General features: G+C 42.8%; 1 pseudogene; it reads right to left on the minus strand.

Annotated features, from left to right (window-relative positions):
* Positions 1-1,019: 1,019 nt before the first annotated feature.
* On the minus strand, positions 1,020-18,097 carry LOC114596805 (putative lysosomal acid lipase/cholesteryl ester hydrolase; annotated as a pseudogene).
* Between the last annotated feature and the right edge of the window lie 63 nt (positions 18,098-18,160).

Here is an 18,160-nt window from a genome sequence, read left to right on the forward strand (position 1 = left end):
CCCGCTATCATCGCAGCCTTTTGAAGAGACCAAAAGCAGTTCTTCAAATCCCAGCTAGCGACTCATTATTACCTCCTTCATAACTGTTTGTAAAGAGTTCGGTACAGCCCACAGAGACTGCGTGAGAATGTCGATACATGGCTGAGAGAGCCTTAAGTGGATTTCATGATGTCCGTCTAAAAATACAACATGCGTTTGATCGCAGCCGGCAAGCAGGACAAAGCGAAGCAAATGGAAAGGCTGCCTCTCCCCTTTGCACCTCACGATGCTAATATCACTTGAAACTGTTGAATGACGTAAACTATCTCTTCCGCTCTGTGTTGGCATCCATCTGCCTCCGGGGGTTAAGTCAAGCCGCTGCGTTAGCAGCACCGAAGTAAGGCGCAGGCCTGGGGAGTGTGTGTGGAAGCCCTGGGCTGCCCAGACCACAAGACGCAACTCTCAGTCTCTCACGGATGTGGTCCAAAGGAAAGCAGAGCAACCCAACCCATCAGACACCAACTTGGCTGCAGGTGTTGCCAGATGGAAGCGTAGAAGGTGCCATCCAATCGCCTTAGGGACTCCACTCTTGTGTAGGGTTTGCTCCTTAGCCTTTTCTTCTCCCAAAGAAATCTTGCAAGGCAGCAGAGCTTTAGGACCAGAGTTTTCCTTCTCCTAGATGGGGGGCAGATGGGGCTCAGGCTGGTGAGCCCCATCTGCCCCTCTTTTCCCTCTACAGCACATACAGCAGTCGAGAGGCTTCGGAGATCCCTTTCTGTACTTCCTAGAATTGACCTGTTCTCCCTGCCCCATCCCCACCCCCCCACCCCTCACTAGCAGGCTTGAGATCTGCCAGGCTCGACAAGAACCTTCACAGAAGTGACGCAAATCAGTGCGGCCTTTTCAGAATGCTGAGGGAGCTATTCTGTAAAGCATGTGGCTTTAGATTCATGCTCATTATTCAATAATAATTAATTCTGCGGAGGAATTGAGGACACCTGGTAGCAGATTTGTTTGCGATGACTCAAAAATAAATTGAGTCAATGCTGACACATTTGGGCACTGGGTTGAGCATGTTGCTTCATCAGATTGAAGATTTCATTATACATCCATTGATGTGGATCCCAACCCCAGACAAAATCCAGATGAGACCACCCAGGAATGAATTGGGGAGAAACAAGGTTCTTGGTTTGGCTGTCAGGTCTGAGAGCAGGTTTTTTCCTCCAGACCAAACTGCAGTTGGCACAGACATATCTTCCACTTTAGAGCCAGTGTGGTGTAGTGGTTAAGAGCGGTAGTCTCGTAATCTGGGGAACCGGGTTCGCTTCCCGGCTCCTCCACATGCAGCTGCTGGGTGACCTTGGGCCAGTCACACTTCTTTGAAGTCTCTCAGCCCCATTCACCCCACAGAGTGTTTGTTGTGGGGGAGGAAGGGAAAGGAGAATGTTAGCTGCTTTGAGACTCCTTAAAGGGAGTGAAAGGCGGGATATCAAATCCAAACTCTTCTTCTTCTTCTTTATATAAAGGAGGGGTAAACTAGAAGGTGGAGGAAGGTGAATGAACTGGCTCCTCTCTGTCATCCCATTTCAGTGACAGAAAGTGGTGTCTTGTCTAACAAGAGACCCTAAAAGAACTATTCCTTTCATAGCAGACCACACTCTGTTCTGTGTCAAAATTTTGTTGTTGCCAAAATTGGTGAAGTAGTTCAGAAAACACATTTAGTAGTTCTTTCCTGCATACTTTTAATGGACAAACAAACAAACCCCTGTGTTGCAAAATATGACTCAGCAATATCGAAAGCAACACGATGGCCAGAAACAATTACAGTACAGAAAACTTTATGGAATATTGCAAAACATCAAGTAGAAATATGTGTAAGTTCTTCATTAACCAATCTTTTTTCGAATTGAGAATGAAAAAAACTCTGGAACAGTGCTCATGCGATTATGTAGTCACTGCTAATTGGCTGTGAATGAAATAGAAAGAAACCTGTTGAATCATTGCCTGATGTTTTTCATCTTTGGGTATAGAAATGATTATGAGACGTATTCTCTTCCCTCTGAATTCTAATCATTCTCAGTGATGGATGGTGTGGTGGGTTGGAGACATGGAGTTACCAGTGTTACTACACGTTGCCAGGAAAAGAGCTGGGGTGGGTAGTGTCAAGGTTTGGACTGACTGCTGCTGCCCTTTATCTCTTTGTTTGAATCAATGTTAGCACTCACAGCATTGTCCAACCTTACCAATAATTCATCTTTACCAAGTAATTTCTCATCACAGAGCTTCTTGTCTCTTCCTTCCTTCCAGCGATGCCCAGCCTGCACTATGTGAAGCTCACTCTTCTAATGATATGGAATTTAATTCCTTTCCCATCTCTGCACTTCAGTTTCCATTCCCTAAGCTCCTTTACCTGCAGACTGTTCAGTTCCTAAAGCAACCATTTCTGTACCCATTACAGGCTCACAACTCAGGGTCTTTCTCCCACCCTACCCTAAGGGACCTACAGATTAGTAGATAAGGAATTAAAAAAAATAAAATAAAATACATAATACATACTGTAAAGTTCCCCTTGGATCGATATTTTTGGGAAATGATTGGTAGAGCTGGGAATGCACTACGGATGGTTGACTTCAAAATCTACCTGTGCTGAAATGTTCTCCCTACTCAGGTTGATTGCTCCTGTTACTCTGCAAAAAAATGACTCACTAGCTATTGTGCAACACCCACACACCCACACTTCTTCCTGCCCATGCCACATCTCTTCAATTTTCTAAACTTTCCTGCCGGCAGTATTTTGGTTGTCAAATGTTCTTTACTGTGTTACTGCCCATGTACTTCATTTCATAAACTGGATGATTTTACCTACTATGTACTTAACAGTCAGAAAGCTTCTGTTTCTTTATTATGAAGTATTGTTCCATCACTTAGATGGCATTTCTCTGGCCAAACTTTATGGCTGTTCTTCATCTTTAATATCTCACCAGTTTTAAAGAAGGCATATTGTAAGAACACTTAGCACTTCCACAATATCTTTTGCAAGTCAAAAGCACTTCACACCCATTATCCCATGGCCGAATTATGTGTTACATTCATGGATCTTTGTGTCAAACATGCCATTATTTCTGCTCCCTTAGTTGCTACTGCATGATATTAGTTATCAGGTCAATAAGAAGCACTTTCCTGCTTCAAGTGCTTTCCAGTTTTCAGTTACTGGAGATGAGTTAATGGGAGGGAGTCTCCTTTGGTATTAAAAACCGGTTATATGGAATTACACCATGTGAATCCATTCTTCTTAATGCCAAGAGGAATCTCTATTACAATTCCTGTTGGTAGTTGTGTACGTAGATCCCGCCCAACCTTCTTTTCTCCTTACTTTTCTGCTCCAAAGGTTTTCCTTTTCAATAATTGTGAATTGCCCTACCTGATTGTGTTTTTCCTTATTCTTGGTCTCATCTTCCCAGACAAAACCCTTGAATAGTCCACAGTGGGAAGCCTAGTAGCAAAGACAATGAATGAAATAAAGCATTGCTAGATTGAAGGCTAAACAAGATGCTGAATGTTTTATAGAATGCCAAAATTCTCTGACACTTTTTAAATTTGCTGTTTATTTAAGGTGTAGATCACTTAGAGCTTTGTTTAACTATAAGTGGCATATAAATTGTCCAGATAAATAAATAAGTATACTTAATTGACATTCGCACTACTTTCAATATGACTACAGCTCTAGATACACTTGTCTGAGAGTAATTCCCATTGAACTTCTGAGCAGACATGCATAGATTTGCAGTGTGAAAGTCTTACCTGGATTTGCAAGTTGGAGCTATAAAGGCAGCTTGCGCAAAGGAAACTTGATTTGCATAATATATTTTTATCTAAATCAAATAAGTAAGACAGTATTTGTCAACCTGAATTTGTTTGGAGAAGGATCCTTTGACTCTCAAGTTAGAGCTCAGAATTGCTTAGCCGTTTCTGGATATTGTTGATTGTTTTTCCATTAAGCACTTTCATGCACTCTATTAAAAATCTGCCTGTTAAAAGACTATTAAAAAATAGTCTGCAGTCCATTAAAAGTATCAAAAGCAACACAATGGCCAGAAACAATTACAGTATAGAAAACTTTATGGAATAATGCAAAACATCAAAACTATCAAACTGAAGTCTCTGAAAGTCCTTGAATAAGTCACGGTGCCAGACTTTACTCGGCGGAGATCAAGCTTGTAAAGATTTGTATAATCGGCAAATGTTCAATTCTGATGTCCAACTCTGAACTCTGCTGAACAGTGTTTCCAGATAGCAACTACTGTTTCGTTCAGTTCTTCATCAGTCAATTAGCAGTGACTACATAATCTTATGAGCACTGTTCCAGAGTATTTTTCATTCTCATGTATACTATATCAATTCGAAAAAAGATTGGTTAATGAAGAAATTACACATCTTTCTACTTACGAGTGTTTGTTGAACTAATTGTCTGATGAAGAACTGAATGAAACAGTAGTTAGACTTTCAGAGACTTTCCTGCATTTTCAGGCATACTGTAGATCCCCTCCTTGCTGTTTCTGAATTATTCTGTCACTTTTTCCAAAACCCTCACCATAATTTGCATTTAAATCCGAACTTTCCTCTAAAAAAATACATATTTCTAATTGCATTTTGTCTCAGAATGCAATTTAATTGCATATACCTTTCAGCCACAAACTGTGTTGAAACATCCTGGAATAGTGAAAAACATTAGTTCTGGGCTGTAGATGAGTCTTGAAGGCACAGATTTGGTTATAATCTATTAGAATTCACAAAAAACAGTTTTGCAGGTGAACAAGGAAGCAAGTGGAATGACTGAGTTTTGCCCGTGTACATGATCTTTCTTAATTTCTTAAACTTCTTCATATACATGAAAAATGTATATGAAAAAAATTGGCTATTTTTTCCTTTTCATATGAGAAAGAATAATAAAAAGACATGCCAGAACTACAGTCTTAAATCTTGTTATCAACTCTTTGGATGGCACTTGCCATATTTATATTTTCTGTGCTATAACCACTGAAAAAGAAGAAGACATTTCCACAAGTGCTATTAAAGAGTCTCCAGCTACAGAAGGTACTAACTACCCATTCCAGGCAAGAAATTGCCTTTTGCCAAGTATACCCTGTAAAATACAGCAAGAATGGTCTGTTGAAATAATTGACCTTTGGCTTATTAATGTCTTCTCCAAGTTCTGTTGCCATACTAATGAAGCAGATCACAGTCCTTTACATAGAGTACTTTCCCCTACAGTATCTCAGTAACCTTTAAGTGCCCTGTGTCACAGCCAGCCAGATGTCTACATCTGTACTCTGTACAGCTCACAGAGATTAGCAAGCTTGATTTATGATCCAGGGGATGAGCAGGTACTGGAAAGAAGAGACAAGACATACTGTGAGGAGTCTTTCTGGAAGGCGAAGCAATTTTATTGCAGGGCTTTTGGAATACTTAATTTTAGTCACAGGAGCTAAGGCAAAAATCATTTTGATCTTTTGAACCAACTCTAGCATTGTCAAAAATTATATAAAGGCTGAGAGAAATCAAAGAAACAAAGTCAATGGCAAATAGAGGTTAAAGAAAGTCAGTGGTATAGAACAGAAGTCTCATCTGCCTATAAACTAGGGTGAATCCTAGATCCTGAACCAGGCATAGGCAAACTCGGCCCTCCAGATGTTTTGGGACTACAATTCCCATCATCCTTAGCTAACAGGACCAGTGGTCAGGGATGATGGGAGTTGTAGTCCCAAAACATCTGGAGGGCCGAGTTTGCCTATGCCTGAACCGATTCAGATTGACCTGGGATTTGGCTGGATTGGGTGGAGTCAGCCGCAGCTGCCCACAGTTGAGATGGGGTTCACCTCGAGTGAACCCAGACTGGCAAAAGTGAGGCGGTTTGGCCAAGCCATGAGGTAAGATGACCTGCTGCCTCAGATGGCAGAACTCACAGAGGCAGCAGATTCAGCTTCCAAGGATTTTTTTTCCTGCTGTTGCTCTTTTGAGTTCAGCATGACCTGCTCTTAGGTAAGAATGTATAAGATTGCAGCCTAAATATTGGCTACTTTCCTTATAACTAGTTCAGCTTGCTGGCAGGCACATTTGCTACACAACACACTTTCTCTGAAATGCCATCTTCCTCCTTGATACTCACTATCAGCTTTCTTTTCTTATTATGCATCATGTCGACACCAGATTAGGCTCTCCAATAGTTTCATGAATAAGTGAGCACTGCATAGAATCTTATCATTCTGGAAACTTTTTATTTCTAAAAAAAAACAAAAACAAAAAACCATATCTTATAAAAGTCCTCTTTGCTCCCACTATTAGCTTAAGGTTTTTCAAATTAATAGCCTTTTTTATTACCCCCACCCAAATATCTAAAGCGCCTTTGTTGACTGTCCAACATAATCCTCAAAACTTACTCTCTCCTTTTTTGGGGGGGGGGGGGGAGAGGGTTGTCCAGCACACTAATCTGCGTTTATTAGTTCAACACACAGGTCATTTATTTATTTTACATGTAAAACTTATTCAAAGCCCTGCAAAGTGCATATTGATAAGGGTCACAAAAATGGCTTTGTTATATATGAGTCCTTAACCCAAGTAACATACCAGCTGCAGCACCCTGCGAATGGCCAACATAATACAACTGCTGTTGTCCAGTTTTATTCAGAATGAAGTTGAGCATAGCTAGAAGATCATATTTGGCCATCTCATCAAAACTAAAATGGGGAAAAAATCAAGCACACAGAATGATCACAACATACAAAGTGGCAACATACAAAACTGTATATCGGGCGTAGAGCTGTTCATTGCCACCCAGGGCATGTGTGTGTGCATGTGCACATGTCAGGCATAGATGGAACATGCTTGCTCAACTATTGCTGCCACAGGGCAGGGTGCAGAGTGTGCTGTTCACTGTCCACTCTCACCAAGCCCACGCTGCCAGAGCCAGGCAGGGTGTGGGGATCTCTACTGGGGGCGGGGCATTCCTGGTTCATGCCCCCCCAAGAGTCTGCACCCAGGGCCATGCCTCCCTGGCCCCCTATGCTATGCCACTGCTTTATATCCCAAATAAAACTGAGTAGTGTCTTTTTATTATTGAATTTATAGTTGTTTAGTGTCTTAAACAAAAACAAAAAAATAGCAAAAACTAAGAGTCGGGGTCCAGGAAAGCTTGGGTAAACATATACTTTTAGAGATGTAGTTAAAGATCATTCTTGTATTTGCCTCATAAATGACCCGAGAGAGGGCTTTCTTGATGGTGGGTACAAAAGTAGATTTAGAAATTTATGGGGTTTATGTAAGCAAGTGAAATTTTTGAGGCACAGTGGCAGAATCTGTTTTTGATCTATCTATCATCTATCTATCTATCATCTATCATCTATCACTCACAAATTAAGCAGCTGAGAGCTTGAGTCAGTGGCCAGATGGGGTGCAATGTTCTCCCAGAAAGCCATCTTTAGAGAGACAGGTGTGTTGTCACAGATGGGAAGATGGTGGTCCCCTCACAGAGAGATTCCTCCTGTTTGCCCCTCCCTCCTCCACATACACAGGCATATACCAGGTGCAACAGCAGTTGTCGTATATGGAGGTGAGTGGCAGAAAGGAGCTCTCCTGTGGCTCAGATTACAATCCAAGCCAGGTGAGAACTATCAGGTCTCACATTCAGAAGTACCAAATTCACATTCTGAATTATGTAATTAACAAGATTTGGTAGCATTACCGCTTTCCATCAGATGTGAAATCTTTTAACTATCAACTTGGAAGAAGTTCAACGGGTCTTTATTCCTGGGAAAACATAGCGAACCTCCGTAAGATTATGATGAAGGGTGGTATATAAAACTAATAAATAAAAATAATAAATAATAGCCACCTTCAGCCTATACAGATAAAAGGTGTACTTCTGCACCCACAAATTGTGGTGCTGGTGATATTTTGACAGATGTCATAGACTGGCTGGATTATTTTTTTAATTGACCTATAAGCTACTCTGAGAACCTTTCTATCTCAAAAGTTGGGTAACTATGCTTTAAACACACACACACACACACACACACACACACACACACACACCTGAAAGCCCCAAATTTTTTGTGTCTGACAGTCAGATTTTGGTGCCTTGTGGACTGTGTGCTTCCTCTGCTGTTTCCAATCCAAGCATCATAGCTAGCATCCACAACGATGAAGCCCAGACTGTCGTGGGCAAAATGAGTGACCCAGTTGCTTCCATCTCCCAACAAAACAATCTGGTGAAACACCACAGGTTTCAAAACTAGAGAAGGAACAGAATGCTTTTCTTAGTCATTAAGCATAACATGTTGTAATAATATGCTACAGCTAGAACTATTTGTAGTCTAGGAGAAGCATAATGAAGGGGTGAAGTAGCACCCGTCCCTTTGAAGCAGTAGCACTGCAGTGGAAATGGAGCGAGCTAAGGAGGCAGCAAGCTTGGGGAAATGTGGGTTAGTGGCAGCCTGTAGGTGCACATGCAGTTGCTGGGATACTGCCATCACCAAGCCAAGTGGATTTCACCACTGCTTTGTCCTGGTTTAACTCAGCAATTACAGCAACACCATTCCTGGGAGGGTGGTTTTAATCTACCCCGTTTCTACACCACTGCTGGTGTACTCTACAGACAGGGGGATCTCAACCAAAATCCTTCAGATTTTGAGAATTTTATTTCAAAATATATGTAATAACTCCACTCCCTCCTACCACAACATGGGTGTGTAACAGTATTCAAATTAATGTAATAAAATGTGGGTTTCATCACTAACACATCCTTAAAACAAGCATCAAATGTCATTATGAAATCTGCCTCATATTTCAAGTCTTCCTCCTTGATGAGGCATTGAAATACATTCTTCATTTTGAAGCAGGCAGCAAATCAGTATTTCATTCGGAACTGAAGTAAAACTAAAAATTCTGGGCTATCCAGACTCTTGCACTTAAAGAAATGAAGCTTTATGGTGCGATTCGAACCATGTCTCCTCAGAAGAAAGTCCCACTCAGTTCAGCGTGATTTACTCCCAGATAAGAGGGATTAGGGTGCAGCCTGAAACACTTCAATTTGACAGGAGTGTGCCTTTTGATTTTGCATATGGAAAGAGTACTTATTGATATAAAATGTTTTGCAGTTTGAAAGTGCAGTGCATTTTGGATTTATGTGACAAGTCCTCCCACCCAGGATCATGTATTGAACTGGCCAGCTGACCTCCCTTCAGAGAAAAGTGATTATTCCAGCACTCTCAAGAACACGGTGAAGTTAGAATTGCATTTAGGGTTTCATTTCATCTCTGTTATGCAACCCACCATGGTGAACTTCATCTGGGCATTTAAATATGCCCCAATTTGGCAGTTCACGGCATGTTCACAACACCTGGAGCTCATCTTCACAATTCAGCTGACAGATAAGGATGCCAACCAATAAAATCCTGGTTGAAGGCCATCAAGTCTTGCACTTTCCCATCAACTCCCTTCTCTGTTTTCTCCTTGGGAAAGCTTAACAATGCACCACGCAGCTGGATGTCTCAAGCAAATGTCACGCTAGCTTTTCTTAGTGATTGAGAGAGGAGGTGAGAAGGCAGAAATAAGAGTAGGAGAGAGAAGGGAGTGGGTGGAAAGAAAATGGAGTGGGTGGAAAGAAAATGGAGTGTCCTTTGTTACACACCCTACTAGATTGGTGGGGTGAGCAGCAGTGGGTGGCTATTTACATTTCCTGGAATGCCTTGCAGCAGAATGGAGGAAAAATCAATTTTAAATAGGCTGGTGTTTCCAACCTGATCAAACCTTGCTCGCATCAAGCACCCACTTATATCAAAGTTGCTAGTATAACTCTTGCTTCTCATCAAGATTAAGGAGGGAGTCAGGAATTTAGTAGGAAGCTTGCTATAGAGATTTGCATCCTTGGCGGTAACAATATATTTAGATTACTGTGGGAAATTTTAAGGGTGGATCAAATCAATATTGATCAGGTCAGGTGTAAGCATTGGAAGGCCTTGCCTAGTAATTGCCCAAGAGTGTCAAGTGTTGGCATTGCCCTAGAAAGTGCCAAAGGTACAGTGGTACCTCGCAAGACGAATGCCTCACAAGACAAAAAACTCGCTAGATGAAAGGGTTTTTTGTTTTTTGAGCTGCTTCGCAAGACGATTTTCCCTATGGGCTTGCTTCGCAAGACGGAAACGTCTTGCAAGTTTGTTTCCTTTTTCTTAACACCATTAATACAGTTGCGACTTGACTTCAAGGAGCAACTCATAGAACGCAGTGTGGTAGCCTTTGTTGAGGTTTTTAAAGACTTTGGTGATTTTTGAAGCTTTTCCAAAACTTTCCCGACACCGTGCTTTGCAAGACGAAAAAAATCGCAAGACGACAAAACTCGCGGAACGAATTAATTTCGTCTTGCGAGGCACCACTGTATTTGGTTTCAACCAGCATTAGATTTGCTGGCATGCTTGTTTATCAATTCAGTTGTGACTGCAGACTTGCAATGTGGCTGAAGAAGGTGCATTGAATTCACTTTTTACATTACAACTGACGTTTCCCATATTCCACAGCATACAAATTAATCATACCTCAATTCCGCTGACTCTCAATGCCAGATGGTATTCTGTTTATGCTCAGAATATAGCCATCTTCTGTCACCTTCTGTAGGTGGATGATAAGTTCATTCTTCAAGGGAGAAGATGTGAGTGGGATTTTAGCCCCTCCTTGAAGGATTTATATTGTAACGCATCTTATCTGGATTTCTGAAGTGATATCTTCCTTTTCTAGTTGGACTGGGTAGATAAATAAACTAGACTAGAGCCAGGGATGGGGAGAAGCATGAGTTAAAGAAGACAGGGGAAAGCAGGGTACATCTGTCAGGAATTTATTTAATATCCTTTGATTTTTAAAGGCAGATCCTTGTACACTCTGGCCAGGTTTTCAACTTGCTCATGAGATGGATAGTTGGTAATTGGTTTGAATGTCCTAGGACATGGGTCGTCAAACTAAGGTCCGTGGGCTGAATCAGGCCCAATTGCCTTCTAGATCCAGCCTGCAGATGGTCTGGGAATCACCCCATGGATCGCCAGCACATGTGTTTGTAGCCTTTTTCCCTCTCCCTCCCTCTCCCTCACATGGTGGTGCTTTTCTCCTCAGGGACGGAGCAATCTTGTCCCACACCAGGCGCCGTCGATGGCAGGAGTCAGCTTGCCTGCCTGCCCACTTCAGCAAGGCGGTGCTGTGTGACACTGGCTGCTGCTGCATTTTTCTCCTGCTCCTCCTCCCTCTGCCTCAGTCTGCCCTTCCTTCCTTCTCGGCACCCCTTTTCCAAGCCGCTTTCTCGCGTGCTTTCTTCGCCGCTACCTGCCTGCCTCCCTCCTTCATTCCTCCCATGGCATTCAGGCAGATTGTTGTGGTGGCTGAGGCCGCCGCTTGCGGGTTGGCGTGTGGCTCTGTCTTCTTTGCCGCAGTGCCTCTCGGGAAGCGGCAGCAGCAGGTTGTGGGTAAAAACTCCAGCAATGCCCCAGTTCCCCTACCTCCATCCGTGGCTCCTCCACCGCGGCTGCTGCTTCTGTCTTCGCTGGCCAACACAGCCTCCTACCCCACCACAGTGCCTGGCTGCTGGAGAAGCCCAACTGCGGCCATTTGGATGACAACTGGGACAGGTAAAGGGAAGCATCTTCAGGCCTCTTTGCGGGCAGGCAAAAATTGTTCATTTCCACCCCTTCAAAATATAGTCTTGCCCCCCACAAGGTCTGAGGGACAGTGGACTGGATGTTAGTTTCTGTTTTGCCACTGTTTTGTGCTTAGAGTCACAAGGCTCTGTTTACATTCCAGAGACAGTCCAGGCTGTTGGAAGTCTCACAGGAGATGGGAGACGGATGTGACGTTAGTGGTTTCCTGTTTCCTTTGTTGTTCAGTTGCTCTCTGCTTTCATAGAGAAAGGATGTATTTTTCTTTGCTGTCTGCGTAGCGAGAAATAAAACTCTTTAGCCATGTAGCCATAAATCTCATCACTTCCGCATGCTGCTTTGATTCTCTGCTGGATGGGAATGTGCCTGAGGCCTCATCAAAGGCTCAGGTTGTTAATTATCGTCGGGGGCGATTCTGGAGGAAAATGAGCTTTATCAGCTTGGCCGAGTGGAGATCCCGACACCGGCCCCCTGCTGAAAAAGTTTGCTGATCCCTGTTCTAGGAGATAGAATGAATGTAGAAGGGGACTTTAAAATGATGGTTTTGGTGTGTTTTTTTTACTTGAAGAAGTGTGACAATGATGATGTATCCTATTAATTGTGAACAATTATCACTAGGCACGCGGGTGGCGCTGTGGGTAAAAGCCTCAGCGCCTAGGGCTTGCCGATCAAAAGGTCGGTGGTTCGAATCCCTGCGGCGGGATGCGCTCCCGTCGCTCAGTCCCAGCGCCTGCCAACCTAGCAGTTCGAAAGCACCCCCGGGTGCAAGTAGATAAATAGGGACCGCTTACCAGTGGGAAGGTAAACGGTGTTCCGTGTGCTGCGCTGGCTTGCCAGATGCAGCTTTGCCACGTGACCCGGAAGTGTCTCTGGACAGCGCTGGCCCCCGGCCTCTTGAGGGAGATGGGCGCACAACCCCAGAGTCTGTCAAGACTGGCCCGTACGGGCAGGGGTACCTTTACCTTTACTTATCACTAGGCAACTTACAGTATTCGTGAATGCTTCGGGATCCACAGCTCTCTCTTTTCACACTTGTTCTTTTGAATGTGCAAGTCCTTGGGACAGGCATATAAAAATGATAAATGGCCACATCCTGCTCCTAGGTAACAATAAGAGCATAGATTCGTGAATAGTGGTGCTCTGTATTAATCAATTAGTACTGAGAAGAATGATACTAGTGGGTACAGAAATCCTTTTAAAGGCCCTGTGAATGAAAAACACATTGGGGGAAATGCAAATAGCACCTACTGGTATAGTCACTATGCTTGTGTCCCTGTAATATACTCAGATCTGAGAATGGGCTTTTGCATTTATTTATTTAAAATATGTATAAATTGGTGTTCCTCCAAAGGATCCCAGGGCAAACATTTAAATATGGTAACACAAACAGTAAAATTATAGGGCCAGATTCAACTAAATAATTGTGCCCACAGGAGGCAGCACAGATGGCTTGTTCTCAAAACAGAATTGCAAGTTAATACTGATGCCCATACCTGTGGCAATGAAGCCATAAAATAGTAAACGTCTCGCCACAGTACAGAAATCCAAGCTATTCAGTCATGCTTTGATTTCAGTGGACCTAAAAAGTGACTTATTTCCTGTAGATCCAACTTATAAATACACACACCTTAGAATAGATTTCTATGCTCAAGCTATACATAAACACACATCACATTCTATCCTAAGCTGTTATTAAGGTTATTCTGAATCCAGAGCACATGCCATTCTGAAGCCCTTCTCATTCTTTTCTCACATTACTTTAAAGATGATTGGGGGGGGGGGAGGAGGAAACAAGTTATAACATTTCTCAATTTGTTCCTCTCAGTTTGTTCATCTTGAAAATTCACACAAGCATTCATCTCCACATGTGGCTCCATGCAGCTCTAAAACAAATAAAATAAAGTTGTCACACTAACCTTTCGCAAAAGTCACTTGCTCTGCTGAAAAGTTCAAATAATTTGATGATGGACATTCTTGGCTCCTCTTTTATACCAGAAACATAAGGTAAATATGATAGATAAGTGACGCCAGTCACATACGACCTTTTCCTTGTAATCATTAGCTGCATGGGCAGTGAACATCCCCTTAGCTACTACTTACCTGTAACCTGAGGAATGTCTTTTACTTGACAGTTATCTCTGCTATTGTACATTACAAGGGAAATAATCTGTGTCATAAGACTCGTAGCATGTAATCCAGAGACATAGGATCATTGCTAAAAGATCTGAAAGGGCCAAAAGATTCTGTTGTCGGAAGGCATCTGAAACACATTCACATTTATGTTTGGAGTCAAAGAAAGGCTGTATTTCAGTTTTGATAATTTGGCTATAATAATAATAATAATAATAATAATAATAATAATAATAATAATAATAATAATTTATTTGTACCCCGCCCATCTGGCTGGGCTTCCCCAGCCACTCTGGGCGGCTTCCAACAAAGATGGAAAATACACTAAAATGTAACATATTAAAAACTTCCCTGAACAGGGCTGCCTTCAGATGTCTTCTGAATGTCAGGTAGTTGTTTATCGCTTTGACATCTGATGGGAGGGCGTTCCACAGGGCGGGTGCCACTACCGAGAAGGCCCTCTGCCTGGTTCCCTGTAACTTGGCCTCTCGCAGTGAGGGAACCGCCAGAAGGCCCTCGGAACTGGACCTCAGTGTCCGGGCAGAACGATGGGGGAGGAGACGCTCCTTCAGATATACTGGACCAAGGCCGTTTAGGGCTTTAAAGGTCAACACCAACACTTTGAATTGTGCTCGGAAACGTACTGGGAGCCAATGTAGGTCTTTCAAGACCGGTGTTATATGGTCTCGGCGGCCGCTCCCAGTCACCAGTCTAGCTGCCGCATTCTGGATTAGTTGTAGTTTCTGGGTCACCTTCAAAGGTAGCCCCACGTAGAGCGCATTGCAGTAGTCCAAGCGGGAGATAACCAGAGCATGCACCACTCTGGCGAGACAGTCTGCAGGCAGATAGGGTCTCAGCCTACGTACCAGATGGAGCTGGTAAACAGCTGCCCTGGATACAGATTTGACCTGTGCCTCCATGGACAGCTATGAGTCCAAAATGACTCCCAGGCTGCGCACCTGGTCCTTCAGGGGCACAGTTACCCCATTCAGGACCAGGGAATCCTCCACACCTGCCCGCCTCCTGTCCCCCAAAAACAGTACTTCTGTCTTGTCAGGATTCAACCTCAATCTGTTAGCCGCCATCCATCCTCCAACCGCCTCCAGACACTCACACAGGACCTTCACCGCCTTCACTGGTTGTGATTTAAAAGAGAGGTAGAGCTGGGTATCATCCGCATACTGATGAACACCGAGCCCAAACCTCCTGATGATCTCTCCCAGTGGCTGCATGTAAATGTTGAAAAGCATGGGGGAGAGGACAGAGCCCTGAGGCACCCCACAAGTGAGAGCCCAGGGGTCTGAACACTCATCCCCCACCACCACTTTCTGAACATGGCCCAGGAGGAAGGAGCGGAACCACTGTATGACAGTGCCCCCAGCTCCCAGCCCCTCAAGACGGTCCAGAAGGATGTTATGGTCGATGGTATCAAACGCTGCTGAGAGATGCAGCAGAACTAGGAAACAGCTCTCACCTTTGTCCCTAGCCCGCCGGAGATCTCCGGCTAAGATGCCCTGATGAGTTTCAGGGAAATATATCAATTATCACGATTGCTTGGCTAGCATATAAGGACATAAAAAGAGCTTGCTGGACCAGGCTGCTGGTCCTTCTACTCTAGCATCCTGTTCTCACAGTGGCCATCCAGATACTTGTCAGAAGCCTGCAAACAGGACATGGGCACAACTGTACTCTGCCCACCTGAGATTTCCAGTTACCGAAGGCACTTTTTATCATATGTGGTGGACATGTAAAATAGTAAAAGAATTTTGGGAAATGATATCTAACGAATTGGAAAAAAAATGTTTAAAATAGGGGTCGGCAAACTACAGCCCATGGGCTGGATCAGACCCACCTGGGTCCTAAATCTGGCTCATGCCACGAAGCCGGAACTCGCTGCAAAGCTGGGATGGTGATGGGAGAAAGAGGCTGCCAATCAAATGCTGCATTGATGGATTATGCCAAATGGCAAAAAATGACCAGAAGAATCAGAAATCAGGAAGACCAAAATTTTAATAAGGAATGGGGAAAATATATAATTTATCTTAAAAACCATTGTAAACAGCTAGAATCATTAGTAGGATTGGAATAACACCTGTAGTTTATTGTTGAATTTGCATATAATGGAGATGATAGTTGCTGATAGCTTTCAAATGCAAAGCAAAAGTGGGGAGAATCTAAGCTCACTCTATGGATGAAAGCAAACTACAGTTCAATAAACCCTCTTTTAAAGTGCATCTTTATGAATTGACAAAGTCTCTTTATCTTTAAGAAATGACTTGAATGTTCCAAGGAATTTAGCTTGAAATGTGATGTATCCAAATGCCTTGGCTCCCAAAGAGGTGCAGGTTCAAGCCAGTTTTGTTCTCTCTAGGGAATATGAATTCTAATGCCATGCAAAGAAAACATCGTTAAAAGAAATAGATAAGTCTATATAGATATGTCTACAGGCATATTATTCTCACTTAGACCTGGAACATTCCCTCTTGGAAGTAGTTTGCCCTGACAAGCCTCCATTGTCTTCTACGGCTTGAATTAAGCTCTCCTTGAATTTCTCACTGACACAACCCCCCGCCCCCCGCAAATTCCTATTGCAATTTCTTTATGAAGAACAAGCAACTCTAGTGACAGGGTTGTGCTTGACTCATGACAGTTTTGTTTTATAGTGTGTCAATGAATCTTGATTGCTGTTTTTAGCATTGAAACTTTTGGATAAGACATGGAAAATTGGAATGTCCGCTGATATCACCTGACCTTTGCCAAACAAACGACAGTTGTACCTTGGAAGTTGAACAGGATCTGTTCCAGAAGTCCTTTCGACTTCCAAAATGTTCGGAAACTAAGGTGCGACTTCCAATTGGAATGTCCGTGTTGGACATTCGGGTTACAAAGAATGTTTGCAAACTGGAACACTCACTTTTGCGGCGTTCGGGAGCCAAAATGTTTGAGTTGCAAGGCGTTCGACTTCCAATCTGTTTTGCTATTATCTTTCATACCTCATATGATGTTTTGTTTTGAAATCTTTAAGATAATGCTTCAGTTTTCCTGTTGATTACATTGCTTTGAATGTATACTTTTTGTTTGATTTTCTTCAGTAATGTTTTATTATGGATTGTTTTGTTTGATGTCTTAATGTGTTGCAAATGGCTTTGAGATTTTTTTTCTGAAAAAAATATAGTGGTAAAGAAATGAAAAGAAAATTTAAAAAGAATTATATGAAAGAAATAGAATACTTAAGCTTCTTAATGAAAAGGTAGTCATCACAATTTGTTGGCTCCTAAGGTGTATTTCTGAACAAATACCTGAGTCATCAGTCGAAGGGCAAGAGAATAAACTTCTAGTAAGATTTTTTAAAACACTTTGGACCAAAATAAGAGGCAAACTTCAGTGCTATTCTTGTTCATTTAGAAAAATGAAAGACAGGAGAATGACTTAAGGAAGCTGGTTTTTGTGATCTTTAGTCCTGAAAAATGCCTGTCAGGATTGAGACTGTGTTGTATTTTGGGGGAGAATTAGAACTGTATGGGTTTCAATTGTTACCCCACTTAGAGTAACAGTTAAAAGTAGACCTGTTGTGATGGCCTATGACACAGATCAATTATTGGCTGGCCCTTGCTTGCTTGTTATACAGTATTTGTCTTTTTCAGCCACCCTCCATTTTCTCCTGCCCCCCCCCCCCACTTTTGAAAGTAGAGTTGCCATACTTTAGAAAGTGAAAATCCAGACATGAAAGTTGTTGAGCTCCCCCGCCCCGAGATGGGTTGCCATACCTCCAGAATTTTCCATACATCTCAGCAATTTCCACCCAACACTATTTCTGATGGCCAAATCCCAGCTATGTCCAGGAAATTCTGGACATATGGCAACCCTATGAAAGTAAATATTTTATTATTGGTCACAGAAGTTGCTGGTGTGTCTAGAAGGTTAGAACCAATCTGTATTCAGTTGAAGCAAACTCCCACTACGAGTCACAGTATGGCAGCTTGTATTCTTCCGGCCCATCAGGCTTCAGTGAGACTTCCTCCAGCACTCATGCTTTATATGGTCGTAGCTCCAGACGTAGCTGACGACCACGTTGGCAGTTATCATCTTTTCTTCACATCAATGTAGTTCTTGACAAATCTGTTATAGCCTCCCCAGACACATATGACAAGCCCAACTGGGGTGTCATCTCGCATTGCTAACCAGTTTGGCAACTGTCCCACGTTTATATCCAGCAGCCTCATATCTTTTACTGCAACAGGTTGGTTTGCCATCTTGAAGCTGTCGGTATCCCTCTCCCTCATTTTCTTTTCAATCATAGTGAGTTGAAGGTTCGTTGTTGCAGATGGTCCTCAAAATGTGTAATATCACTCTTCAAAGCT

This window comes from Podarcis muralis, chromosome 6, assembly GCF_964188315.1.
Source record: "Podarcis muralis chromosome 6, rPodMur119.hap1.1, whole genome shotgun sequence".
In the NCBI taxonomy this organism is placed as follows: Eukaryota; Metazoa; Chordata; class Lepidosauria; order Squamata; family Lacertidae; genus Podarcis; species Podarcis muralis.